Below are 8584 nucleotides of genomic sequence, written 5' to 3'. Positions count from 1 at the left end.
TTTAAATGACCACTGACCCTGCTCCTATGTTAACTAACTGAAACTACTACATATTGTAGGGTATTGTTTATTACACTGATGTTGACTAAAAAACTAGTATTTATTGTTTATTGTACTTATTGTCTAAGATGAAGCTTATGTATTTTGTACTTCTAGACATCAGCACCGATCCTTGTATTTCAGCAGTATTCTAGCTCATTGTTATATTGGACTGTACTGGCTAAGGTGTATTCTATGAGTAAATGACAAAGCACTTTAGTAAATTGCTATGGATGAGATTATCTTAAAAATGCTGTATATGTAAAACAGTATAGTTTGGGTCTAAACTGAAACAGAGTCCTGGCCTTGTGAGAGATGCGTTGTGAGAATTAGTCAAGAACTATTTTGGTGACAGGATACTAATGGATCATGTAGCTATTTTACATTTCTGACCCAATTTGAAAACCTACCCTCTGAGCAACCTTATCGTCCCCTTGATTGTGTGTGCCGCTCATAACACTGAAACGAAAGCTCCTCTGGAGCTCGGCGACTAGGCTATTTAATGACATCATTTGCATTCAGTGCCGCTGGGGAAATACTTTTTTTTAAGATAACGAATCCTTTCACCCTCTCTATGCAGGTTCTATCACTTATCATGTTGCAATAGCATGCTTTCCTCTTACCCATTCTGTCTTTGCTCTGGATGCCACACCTAAATGTTATTGCGGGGCTCGCAATATAATAATGAATGTAAAGAAATAACATTTTAGTACAAATGATGCATTATTGCTTATTCCAAATAAAAGACCAAAGACTATGAAAGCCTTCAGGAAATCTTTTAAATGCCTCTGTATTTAAGAAAATCCATCAGTTCATTTCAATACAGCTCTGACTCCTTGTTTATGGGTGTAATGCTGAAAACCAAGTCCAGGTGACATCGTAGGCCAGAAGCCCAGGACACAGAGGAAGCTGAAATGGTTCTGCTGGGCCTGGTTTCTGGCTCTGTGTCTGCGATCGATGTCTGGCTGAGGGCACATTTTTCCTACAGACTCCGTGGGCGAGGTCCCAGCCTATTTTTGCCTTTCTCCTGCTCCGTGCATGCTGCTTTCCCCCAGAGTGCATGTGTGTTTCCCAGAGAAACTGTGTGTGTGTGAGAGTGTGCTTTTCCTTGAGCACAAACTGTATGTACGCACACAGTTGCACAAACATAAATGCTAATTTTAATTCATTCATTCTCTCTCTCTCTCGCACACACACACACACACACACACACATTCCCGAGAACAAGTGCACTCATCCAACACTCAGCAGTTCTATTCCCTGAACAGTTGTTAAATCTTTACAGCTTCACCAGGCGAGATGGGCCTATAATATCTGACCAGCGCTGTACAACATATCACCACACAGCACAGCCCTCACATTTAGGCCAGCACACTGGAATTCCTCCCTAGTCTAACATTCGGGCCAAAACGAGTCTGTATGACTGGCTCACTACAGTGCAGTCCTCCATTTTGGGTCAAAAGCGGATATTGCTCAGTCAGACACACCAGCCAAACGTTAAGGTCAAAGTGAACTTATCACATCTGGCCAGTTGGCTGCATTTCTTTATCCCACGGTAGTGTATATAGGCCACGAGACCCTCCCCCATACTATTGTCCCAAGAAAAAACAAAAACGTTTGTCAGAGAGGCAAAAGAGAGCTCTGTGCCTTCAGCTTTAGCTTGGCCCACACCAAGACATGACTTTGGCACGAGCTGTTGCCTGCTTTCAGAGTGATGGTGGAGATTACGGGCGCTTTGGAACAGTGTTCCTGTCTGCTTTTAGGACCATCTCCCAGGTTTGTCACCCCTATTACCCTCATATTAAGTTCCATTTTGTGCAGAGTGCTCTCTCTCTCTCTCTCTCTCAATGTGATCCTCTGCATTCCATCAAGTGAGATGTATAAAGCCATGGACAAGAGAGGGTACTAGCAAGCTTACATTCTCCAGGTCGCTAAAAGCCAAGGACGTTCCCCAGCCTGCGTGCTGTAGTGCCGATGCTTTCAGACTCAACCTCACACGAGGCTGACGTGACTGTCCGTATCTGTCCGTCTGCTTTTCCTTCTGGCCATTTATTCATAGGTTGTAGTCGTGAATGAGCGTCCTATTTCTTTTCTTTTCTTTCTTTTCTGCGAGCGGCCTCGCAGATAGCATCGTCCACTCGACGTGGCAGAACGACTCGCTTGTGTAAACATGCGACGTTGAAGCGCGACGAAGCGCGTGGGCTGAGACGCGGCGATGAGGGTCCGCAGCGCACGCGGGGCCTGAAACAACAACGACCGCGCTGTTCGATCTTAGCCGCAGGACCCAGGAAGACAGACTACGGCGCCAAGACCGCCTGACGGATCCGGGCTGGACCCCCGCCGCAAAGCAAGTGTAAACGAAACTTCAGTATTGCGCAAAGCTCAGAGACTGGGTCTCTTCTGATGGTGAGAAAGTGAGAGAGACGCTGAAAGGGGAACGAGAGACCTTGCAGCCAGAGATTCGAGATTAATGGCGTCCTCACGGGTTAATATCACAAACTGGAAACGTTCCCGTAAACCCAGCCACGTTTCGTCTTGTGTTTCCGGAGCTGTCTCTAAACTTCTCCCAGAATATTTTATTCACTTTAACCTAAAGTTATTATTATATTATTTTTATTTATTTATTTAGCATTAAGCATGGTTCTATTTTGGTATTCTGTGCTTGTGTGAGCCATTGACTATGTTCCTGACAGGCGCGCGCAGCTGTTCTTGGCTGCTACTCAGCCCCGGCGTTTGATGGGCGCGTGCGGACAGCCTGTCAGTGGCGCAGGAGCTCGGGGGTACCCTTAACGCTTGAAAACACACCTGTACTATTTTTACCGACATTTCAGTGCTCGTATTTGGCTTCGACAGACCTGTCATTAGTAGTATTTATGATCCCAATACTCCGCTAGAGAAAAAAGTCTTTAAAGTTAAAGCCGCCTTTATTGCAAGGCCATGGACTCGATTCCAGTGAAGAATACGTACGGTCATAGTGAGAAATATACCCTTTGTAATTCGCTCTGGATAAGAGAGCCACATACTGCAAATATAAATCTATATTAGAAACACCTTGTGGTTTTACAGCTACAACCAGTTTTTTTTTTACAGTCTATGTTATACACAGTTTCCGCTGGCCACTCTCTAACTCTTCATCAGTGGCCACAGAACCATGGCTGGGTATGTATGGATGATACATGCACACATACATACACTCTGAAACCAACAGAGACGCTCATGTGTGTAAATACTGCAGCAACACTGCTGTCTCATGCATACCTGCATGTGAACCACTCAGCGATATCCTGGCAGGAAAGCTCTGCCAGCCCATAATATCCAGGAACGTCTCACAGTAATGTGAATCCTTTTATCTGTAATGAAGCAATGTAATGCATTACAGTTTAAAATCTTGCAATCACATTATTTACTAACTTAATATAAGTGGCATTTGCAGTACTGACACATTTATACCAAAAATATACATTTTAATACCCAAAGCATAAAACATTTTCTATTGGCTGTTTTCTGCATAATTTGCACACAGTCGTGTCTAGTCACAGTAGACTGCATTACATGTCATGTTACTGTAAATGTGATGCATGCAGATAGGTTACAATGTCAGAAGGGTACCTTAAGTGACGAGGGCAGATTCTACAATAGCAAAGGGGCAGTTAGCAGAGAATTGCAGAGGAGGACGAGGCCGGATGTTTCAATAACTGGAGACGTTCTCATTATTTTGTATTTGTTTCACCGAAGACAAAAAGCATTACTAGTAAGTTATGTTCACGCCAAAAGCAACTTACAACTGCTGCAAACACGACAAACAGTTTGTTTAAGCATTTAAGTGTGGCTCATGCTAAAAGAAGAGTCATTGTTAAAGAGCCCTGTACCAAAGGAGAGAGTGTCACCCAGTATCACCCAGACAAGCTCACCTGGGTTTTCATTCAGAGAACACAGCTCCTGGAGAAACGAAGAGCCTGGTAGCAAGATACCTAGTAGAGAAAAAGCTACTACTGTCTACTGCAGAGTCTACAGACTGAAGAAGATACCAGTCACAGGCAAACGTGTGCTGCCATCAGAGCTATTTAGAGACATGTTTATGATAACGTGGAGTCTGAGCTCAAAAGAAATTTGGGCGGTTTTAGAGTATGCCTCCAGCAGATATATGGACATGTCATAATACTAGCATCCTGAGGACGGTAGATCGTGGATAAACTGCAGTAGGTTTTGCAGTGGAAAAACTGGCATGGCAGACTTAAAGGATGTGATGTCATCGCCAGTGAAATTGAACAGGACCATTCAGGCTATAAACTGTCTCTGAGTGTGTTTACATGCTCTTAATAATCTGATCATAATCAGATTTCCGCAGTTGTCTGATTTTTCAAGTGGTCATGTAAACAGTATGCTCCAGTTTCTTAGATCAGATTAAGTTCTAGAAATACGATAAAGAGATCTGGATTTTAGCTCCACAATTATACTTCTCAGCACATGTATGCCCTCACTCTTATTTCTTTTGTATTTCTCAGTCTGCGCATGTACACAAATGTAATCAGACCAAATCGTAACCAAACACTTTTGGGGAGACTCTGAAATGCAGTACATGCTCAAGAAAATGCACCATTTGAATAGGAAGCAGCAACACAGAGACATTTTTAAGAAGCACTCTTAAAATGACAGACACAGTTAGAGGCTTGGTTCTTTGTCTGAAATGGAGGAACATATTTGCTGGGTCCAAGAACAGATGCTCATTGAAAAAAATGCTCGTCTCTGTCTGTAAAACTGTAAGAAGGGCAGCACTGTGAACTATTAGTAACCATAAAAAACACATTTGCCGGTAAAAAGTGGTTTAGTTTCCAAAAGGCCGCAGCAGGAAGTTTGACTTTTATGACACGTCCTTCTGTGAGATTACTGGCTGGTTGCAAAATAGAAATCCAATTATTTCCCAACTCATGTCAACCCAGATTTCCCATTATCTGTTTTCCCAAGCGTACATAAACACATTGATCGGATTACAGAGAGAGTCTGAGTTTCGTCAGTTATCGGATCACTAAGTGCATGTAATCGCACTCAATGACAACAGCTCTAATTTTATCAAAGCCTTTAGGATGTATGTATAATATCAAGTATTGGTGTGGAGAGATGGCTAGCAGCCAACACTGAGTCCAGTGAAGTCTACAGAAGTGCCTGTCCTGCATCACTGAGATCCTAGTCACAGAGCTGAACGCCATTTCCTCTTGAGTGGGGCTAAAATGCACCAGAGAAAAGGGATCACAGCTGTAGATGTAGTATTGTACAGCATTGATGCCACTCACTGATGCACTGGATATATTGCAGGGAGATGACAGTAAGTCTATCTGGTGGAATCGTACAGGTAAGCGCATAATGTCAGGTAAGATGGTGTGAGCCAGATGCACTTTTATAATGAAGAAGTTTTAAGTATATTTTTGACAGGCTACCAAAGTGTTTCTCATCCATCTTCCAGTGATGGCTAGCCTAATAAAATTGTGTGTGTGTGTGAGAGAATGACTTTCTGCCTGCATGGCGCTCTTTCCTGTGTTTTCTCCTCCCTCACATCCCTGCACCCGATGCAGTCCTCCTTGGGGGCGTGGTTTCTGTATGAGAGTACGCTGTGAGTGATTGGCTGCTGCTTCTCACCAGCGTGTGACTGGATGTAAAAGCTGTGTGTTGATTGTAAAGCGTCCTCGGTTTCTTTGAAAGGCACCATGTACGTGTAACTTCCTTACTTACTTACTGGACAGTTAAGATGGACTTTAGACAGCTGTCATTCAGCTACACTGATGATGAAAGACGAGACCGTGAAAGCAGAAACAGTGCTGGGTAACTGCCGACCACGGAGTGTCGTGTTAGGTCCTCCTGCAGAGCAAACTCCTTCCATCTCAAGTCAGGACGACTTTTATTCATTTGAAGAGGAAGATACAGAGACTTCTTACACTGCAAAGAACAAAGAAATGGAGTTCTTGAAATCAACTGGATCAGAGTTGGATGTTCTTGACCACTTCACCAGATTAAAAAAAAAACTAATTGAAGTACAACACTATGTAATGCCATCAAGCGCACCTGTGGAGAGCCTGTTCGGGCTAGGCAATCTTGAGCAGACCCCAAGGAGAAACATGCTCTCCTTAAAGCAGTTTGACAGATCTTAGTTATTAAAAGCCACTGTTTCAGAGATGAATACCTAAAACATTAAAAAGGATTAAATAATCGTAAATAATCTGATCATAGATTGAGACAGATCTGTGTGACAGCATGAATTTTAAAATAGCATTCTTGCTATTATATGTGTGTTATTGAGCCATTTGATTGAGATATATATATATATATATATATATATATATATATATATATATATATATATATATATATATATAAAACATTTTGTTGCAAATGTCAACAGGGTCACAAAAAACGTGTTGAGAAAAAAAGACAAATTAACTGCCAAAGATTTGAGAAGAATCAAATGTGAAGCATCAAGGAACTCATTATCCTCCAGTGCTGTCATATTCCTGAACTGCAACCTACCTGAAGTGCCCAGAAGTACAAGGTGTTCAGTACTCAGAGACATGGCCAGTGTAGGGAAGGCTGAAACCCAGCCACCACTGAACAAGACACATAAATGTCAAAGACTGGGCCAAGAAATATCTGAAGACGCATTTTTCAAAGGTTTCATGGACCGATGAGAGGAGAATGACTCTTGACAGACCAGATGGATGGGTCCATGGCTCAGTAACAGGCACAGAGCTCCACTTGACTCAGGTGCTGCTATGAGCTGGTATTATTAAAGATGAGCTAGTTGATACTTTTCAGGTTGAGGATGGACTCCAAATCAACTCCCACACCTACTGCCAGTTTTTAGAAGACACTTTCTTCAAGCAGTGGTACAGGAAGAAGCCTGCATCTTTCAAGAAGCATGCATCAAGTATACATCGAAGTACTCCACTATGTGGCTTGCCAGTAAAGGCCTTAAAGATGAAAGAATAATGACATGGCCCCCTTCTTCACCTGACCTAAACCCTATTAAGAACTTGTGGGCCCTTCTTAAACGGGAGATTTACGGTAAAGGAAAACAGTACAGTTCTCTGAAGTGTCTGGGAAGCTGCGGTTGTTGTTGCACAAAAGTTGATCATCTGCAGATTATGAAACTGACAGACTCTGTGAATGGAAGACTTCTGACTGTTATTGAAAAGAAGCATGGCTATATTGGTAACTTTTTTTAATGTCAGAAATGTTTATTATTTTTGAGTTATTTATTTTCCTCAGATGAAAATTTCCGTTTTCATTTAGTTGCATAATTCTGCATACCAAGAGTTGCGCCATAATTCTACACATAGATATTGTCCTAAGAAAGACAAAACCTCACTTTTTAAATTTTTTTTTTTTTTTTTTTTTTTTTTTTTTTTGGCCATTGTAATCGGTCAGAATCAGCCAGAACTTGCTTCTAAAAATTCATTCGGTAATGTTCATTCAACATATGGAGAGTCGATAACAACAGGCCAATGTTTGATGTTGCAGAATAATATGATTCCCAAACCAAAGGCATATCAGGCACAGAGTCAGAAACAGCCCAGCTCATAGCCAAACAAAAACACAAACACAAAGCTACCAAATCCAACAGGGAAAATCCAAAAACAGAGCAGAGAAAAAGCCAAAACCGGTCAGGAAAAGAGAACAAAACGAAGAAACACTCAGTATGCACTGAAAGTACAGGGGCAATACTTCACACCAGAAAGACAGACACAGAGTCTTTATAAAGAGGGCAGTGAGGAACAGGTGTAGCCCTACACTATTAATATTCCGGGAAAGATGAGATTGCTGTAGGACTGGGTGAAGATTCCCCTTGGGATTCTGGGAAGTGTAGTGTGGCTCCGACTGTCTTATGAGGCCTGTGGGAGGTGTGACGGTCACTGTGAAAGCTTTTTATCTTGGAATGTGTTTCTATTACATTAATATTTCAGTTATGTTCAGAGCAACTAGACTTGTTCTGAGAAGATAGTGTAGATTTGTATTTCATTTCAAACATGTTTAGTCTTGCTACTACTACTTTTTGCTCCTAAATAAACTATTGTAGCACCGTCGCAAAATAGTACTCAGGTCTCTGCATGAACAATGCTTTATTAACAGGCTCACAAAAACAAACAGAATAGGAACTGACTAAGCCAGGAAATAGTGGAGGGGTATCTAACACACAAACACACACACCACAACGATGGTGGGATATCCTAATACCCACTGAAACTACTAAAAACACACAACTAAATAATCCGGACACATACATACACAATTATCCTTGCTCTAACTAAACAAGTGCACAATTACTTTCATCTAATTTGCAGTCTGTGGTCTCCTTGGCCTGCTGTGTCCACCTCTCTCTTCTCTCCTGACCAGTGGCGGATGCCACACTATTGAATGGACTATCGTTTCTCATTCTTGTACTTTCCGGTTGGTACAGACTAGTTTGTAGGATTGATTCTAGTATACTTGTATGGGCTTTAGACTGTACAATAACTTAGATTGTAAAGTAATGAGTAATGAGATTACTTTCTCCACA

Source organism: Electrophorus electricus, chromosome 21 (genome assembly GCF_013358815.1).
Source record: "Electrophorus electricus isolate fEleEle1 chromosome 21, fEleEle1.pri, whole genome shotgun sequence".
NCBI classification, from domain to species: Eukaryota; Metazoa; Chordata; class Actinopteri; order Gymnotiformes; family Gymnotidae; genus Electrophorus; species Electrophorus electricus.
Note: the sequence above shows the minus strand (reverse complement) of the source record.